The sequence below is a fragment of the Dipodomys ordii genome, unplaced genomic scaffold (genome assembly GCF_000151885.1).
Source record: "Dipodomys ordii isolate 6190 unplaced genomic scaffold, Dord_2.0 Scaffold198, whole genome shotgun sequence".
NCBI lineage: Eukaryota > Metazoa > Chordata > Mammalia > Rodentia > Heteromyidae > Dipodomys > Dipodomys ordii.
The window spans coordinates 545130-551306 of record NW_012267414.1 but is presented as its reverse complement, the minus strand read 5'-3'; positions in this window follow the sequence as shown (position 1 = coordinate 551306).

Here is a 6177-nt window from a genome sequence, read left to right as displayed (position 1 = left end):
AAATGAAGAGGAGAGAAGACTACGGTCAAGAATTCAACATTTATCCTACAAAATTCAGAAGAGTGAGGGACGGGATGGGTGGGGAGGGAGGGTGGGAATGCTGGAAGGGTGACATGGATCAGGATGCACTGCATTCATATTGTGGAACAGCAACTCCTTTGTGCAACTACTTAAAGGTAATATAAAAAAATTCCCAAGTGGGCAAATCTAAATGATGATTAACTCATAATATGATGTTCAGTCACACCCATTAACATGGAAATTAAAGTTGAATAAATTAAAATGTAAAAGAATGCTACATTCCTTCTCACTTATCAGGTAGAGTTTGGGTTTTGTTTGTTGAAAGGGAGCCTCATATACATGAATGTTGGAAATCTAAGTAAGAGTAAAAAACAAGTGCATGCACACACATGCATGCACACACATGCATGTATCTTTGACCCAGAGCCCTGTACTGGAAAATTTGCACTGCAGAAGAATGAGTCATTTCTCAGGGTAGGAGTCTTTCAAAAACACACTACCACCTCTGGGCCATGTAGGAAATGTGGATAAACTGGTTCTACTGTCACTGTGCTATGTCCACCACACTGGGCATGCTGTTAGCCCTAACCGCTCAACCCCAAAGTCTGCAGAAAGGGGCAAAACATTTCCACACTTCAGTCTCTGTATTCCCCGCATCATCTAATAAAGAATAACAAAGAAAACATCTGTATGTGTTCAGTACAGATGCAAATTGATTTTTTTTTTGTCCAAGACCAAGACTTGAACTCAGAATCTAAAGCTGCTTTCACTCATTGGCTGGCACTCTACAAGCTGAACCACACCTCCATCTCCAGCTGCAAGCTTTGTAAAAAACATTTTCTATCTGCACAGATACAGACCCATGAGTACCAAGGGATGATGTGTTTGTATTTTCTTATTCTTGCCAAAAGATGTCATAAATGTATTTTAAAAAAGAAATCACAATCTGGAAGAAGTCATCTGTCATTCACAAAATGATCAAAAAGTTAATAACCAGGAGAACTTGTGTTATCCACATGAAATAATTCACACACAATGATTTTTGACCCATAAAATACATCAATATCACAACTCAGAAAAAACGCAAAGAGTCCTCCCAAATCAATAGAAGGAAGGATAGACGAAGCGTGTAAATTAACACAGTGGTAGATTCATGTTTGGGAATAAGTTTACTCACCAGAAATCTAAGAAAACAAAAACTGTGAAGAAACAGCATTTAACAGCACAAAGTTGACAAACAGTAAAAAGAATGGTGAAATTCAGGAAACTGGGATAGAGCGGTTCAGATCATTACAAACTTGGGCACACACATGGCTACAAATTACCTGCGGGTACTGACCAGAAAGGACCTAAGGAACCGCGTAGGAAAGCTCACTGAAACAACACCTGTGACAGTGGATAATTGGAAACAACTGCATTTAATAAGTAAACTGAGATGGATTCCTATAATCTCCTATAATTCCTATAATCACATTATCATATGTAACGTCTCTAATGTGGAAAAGCTCTTCCAAAATCTTGATTAAAAAAGAAATTGTAGCTAGGTGCTGGTGGCTCACGCGTATAATCCTAGTTACTCAGGAGGCTGAGATCTAAGGATCATGGTTCAAAGCCAGCCCAGACAAGAAAGTCTGTGAGACTCTTATCTCCAACTAATTACCCCAAAAACCAGAAGTGGAGCTGTGACTCAAGTGGTAGAACACTGGCATTGAGCTAAAGAGCTCAAGGACAGCACCCAAACGCATGCGTGCACACACACACACACACACACACACACACACACACACACTGCAAAAGAAAACCTATAGTGTGAGCCCAAAAGATATACATCTTAAAATTACATAGAGTATTCTTGTAAAATGAATTTAGTCAATTGTAGATATGGTAACTATATTGCTGATTTAAGATTACAGAGAGAGAAAGAAACAGAGAAGAGAAATAAAACGTCTCAACTGTAACTTTGACCTTATTTTTCACAAACCTGGAAGTCAACATGGCAGAATGTTAACAATTATTTTTTAAAATGTCACATTCCTGTGCTTTTATGTTTTTTTGAAAAAAAATCGCTAAAAAATTAACCACTTCCATATGTAAGTTTCTGTGAGCGGGATTGTGCACAATTGTGCCTCATTGTGTCCAGAAGCAGAGCCGAGCCAGGGCCTACAGGCGAGGAAGACCTCCGGAGACTCACCGCACACACTGGCTGGTCCGCTTGCAGGGGGCCACACTGAGCTCTTAGTGATTCAGTAAATAAAGAATGCTGGAGTTAAGCATCTCTCACGGCTGAAGTGAAAACTGGGATCCCGTGGTTCTGAAACTGGTGGGTGACACCCCGTCACAGGGAACAGGCCAGGCCGCAGGGGACCGGTTGGGTGACACCCCGTCACAGGGAACAGGCCAGGCCGCAGGGGTGACACCCTGTCACAGAGAACAGGCCAGGCCGCAGGGGTGACACCCCATCACAGGGAACAGGCCAGGCCGCAGGGGTGACACCCCGTCACAGAGAACAGGCCAGGCCGCAGGGGTGACACCCCATCACAGGGAACAGGCCAGGCCGCAGGGGTGGCACCCCGTCACAGGAACAGGCCAGGCCGCAGGGGTGGCACCCCGTCACAGGAACAGGCCAGGCCGCAGGGGACCGGTTGGGTGACACCCTGTCACAGGGAACAGGCCAGGCCGCAGGGGACCGGTTGGGTGGCACCCCGTCACAGGAACAGGCCAGGCCGCAGGGGTGGCACCCCGTCACAGGAACAGGCCAGGCTGCAGGGGAACGGTTGGGTGACACCCCGTCACAGGAACAGGCCGCAGGGGTGGCACCCCGTCACAGGGAACAGGCCAGGCCGCAGGGGTGACACCCCGTCACAGGGAACAGGCCAGGCCGCAGGGGAACAGTTGGGTGGCACCCCGTCACAGGGAACAGGCCAGGCCGCAGGGGTGGCACCCCGTCACAGGGAACAGGCCAGGCCGCAGGGGTGACACCCCGTCACAGGGAACAGGCCAGGCCGCAGGGGAACGGCTGCCTCACTGTTAAGGGTCCATACTCCTCCCCAGCTCCTCCCTGGTCTGCCAGCATCCGGGTGGAAAGCCGCGGAGCCCTTCCCCAGCTCTGCTTGTAGTTACGGTTGGGCCTCCTGAGTCACGTAATTTTATAGATGAGTCAATGATGACGTGGGAATCCTTGGGTCTGATTTCTAATTCAATAGAAAGGCCCTAAATAACCAAGTCAGTCATCGACTCCCGTGGTGGCAGATGCCAGGTCGCCTCTGGGGACCAGGGCCTCACTCCACCTGTGCCACCGTGCCCACCCGCTGGCGCCGCTGAGCCACAGAGGGGCCCAGCCGACGGAGCGTCTCGGCTGTGCGTCCAGGGTGCTGGAGAGAAAGCAGACTCCACGCAGGGCCGCGCCCGGCCGTCGGGCCCCACCTCCACTCGCAGGAGTGCGGCTGGCTCACCCCTGTCGGAAGGATCCAGTGCCAGTCACACCGCGCCCTAAGGACGCCGTTCCGCTAGCCGCTTGCTCTGGCTGGTCCTTCACGCGCTGCCGCGGTGCTTTGGATGTGTAGACAGTTGCAGTTCAGCCGCGAGGAGAGGATCGCCTCTTCACACAGCCCTGGCATCCAGAAATACAACTTCACTTCCCAGGAGCAAAACAAGTGGGAGGTGCTGCTGCCGTTGCCACTGTTGTTGTTGTATTGAGAGCTTCTCAACACAGCAGACTGCATCAAAACTCCCAAAGAAAATTCTAGAGCCAGGCCCCAGTGGCTCACACCTGTAAGCCTCACTACTCAGGCAGCTGAGAACTGAGGATTGTGGCTCAAAGCCAGCCCGGGCAGAAAGGTCCCCGTGAGACTCTTATCTCCAATTAACCACTCAAAACTGGAAGTGGAGCTGCGTCTCAGTGAGAGAGCACTAGCCTTGACCAAAAGAGCTCAGGGACAGCACCCAGGTCCTGAGTTCAAGCCTCATGACAGACAAAAAAAAATTTCTAGAACTGGTAAGTGCCTGTAGAAAGAGATCAGAGTACAAAATCAATACCCTCAAATTAGTAACTTTTCAATATACCAATAATCAATAGGCTGAGAAAGAAATCAGGAAAACAATTCCATTCATGATAGACTCAAAAACGATAAAACACACATATTATAACAAAAACTGTAAAACCTTGAGGAAAGAAATTGAAGAAGACATCGGAAGATGGAAAGATATCCATGCTTTCATAAAAATGTCGATTCTGCCTAAAGCAATGTACAAATTCAATGTACTACCCATCAAAGTTCCCATATAAATCCTCACAAAATTACAGAAATCAATCCAAAAGCTCATAGGGAGACACAAAAATACCTCAAGGAGCAACAGCAATGCTAAGTACAAAAAGACTACTGCTGGAAGTGTCATGAGACTTCATATCACGTCAAAAGCCACAGCAACAAAAGCATCACAGCACTGACCCAAACCAGAGCTCAAGACAGATGGAGCAATGCCGAAGACTGAGAAATGAAACCCACACCTGCAGACAACTAACCTTGAACAAAGAAGTCACAAAGCATGAAAGAAAGCTTCTCCTACAAAGGTGCAAGGCGCCGGGTATTATCCTACAAGAGACTAGAAGTGGACTTCTGTTCTTCACCATTGTAAAAGATCAACTTTGTCAGATCAAACAGCTCAAATAAGACCTGACATTGCCAATCAAGTGCTGGAAGATGTCGGGGAGACTCTGGGCCTTACCACAGATGCCCAGAGGATTGACAGATGGGGCTGCTGCAAGCCGAAGGACTGCACAGTGAAAGAAACGATCAGAATTGTGTTCTCCCACAATGGGAGAAGACCTGCACTCGCCGTTCAATAAATAAAGGGTCAATATCCAGAATATATAGAGAACTCAAACATTCAAACATCAAGAGAACAAGCAGTTGGATCAATAAGTAGGCAAATGAATAAGTGGGCATATCAGTAACTGGGCAAATGGCTAATAGAAATCGGAAGAAATGTCCAACATCCTTAGACATAAAGGAAGATATACGTGTACGTGCGTTTATGTCTGAGAGCCTCTCCAGTTGGCCAGTCTAGGAGTATATAACACAATACATATATATCATATTATATTACATTGAGAGTGCATATGAAAACCTTACAAAGAAACTCAAGGAGAGCATGGGGTGAACAGACGGACCAGAGGAAGGAGGGTGCTGGGGGTTGGACACTGTTGAAATCGGTTGTTTACAACCATAAAAACACACCGGTGGCGTCAATGGGAGAGGGCAGAGGGCTGAGATTGATTGGATGCAGCGTAAACACATGGGGAAGTGTGGCAGAAAGTCCCCACCCGTCACACCCCACGCAAGCCAGCGAAGGAAGAGGAGGGAAGGAGGCCACCTGGCGTGCTCAGCCCGCCCGCTCCGCTCCCACTCCCCCTGGCGCTGGCCAGCCGGCTCCTCCCCGGTGACACACCACAGGCCCCTGGGCTCTGCCCCTGCGGGTGACGGGGTGCTAACGCCCCCGGAGCCCCAACTTCAAGGAGCTTCAAGGATTTCACTTTTGGAAATAAACTGAGTGGTAAAAATCAACTTGCTTTTCCTCTAGTTATGCGCCTCCTCTTCCTCCTCCATCTTCTCAGTGTGCTTTCCCATCAAGGTGCTCATCGTGTCACTGAAAGCTGAGTGTCAGATGCCGAAGTCCCTTCGTACCATGACAGACACAGGTACACGGCGTCTGGCGATTCCAAGGAGCCACATGGCTGCCGCTCGAGTCCCCCCTTGTTCTTCAACGTGCAAATCTGAACTGGACTCAGCTGCAAGATTGGGGCAAGGCACTTAATCCCTCAGGCCTTGTTTCTGAAACTGTAATGATAGCAACTCAGCACTCACAGGCTTGAGGATCAAGTGGGAGTGTGTCAGCAGCAGTGTTCCGAAGAGCAGAGCATTCCGAGCCTTGCAGTCAGAAGGGGAGGCGAGTACAAGGTGACACAACCGTGTGGCTGCCAGTCCAGCCATTCTTGGTTGTTTGGAGTCCAACACCCTGGAGCCAGTTAAGAGTCAAACGCGCAGCTTTAGCCGCCCTCGCTGCGTGGCATTGCTACCGGTCAGTAGTCGGGAGGGGAGCGGACTCTAGGGACCCTTGCATTCACAGGCCCGCGTGGCACGCAGCAAGCGCTCTTCC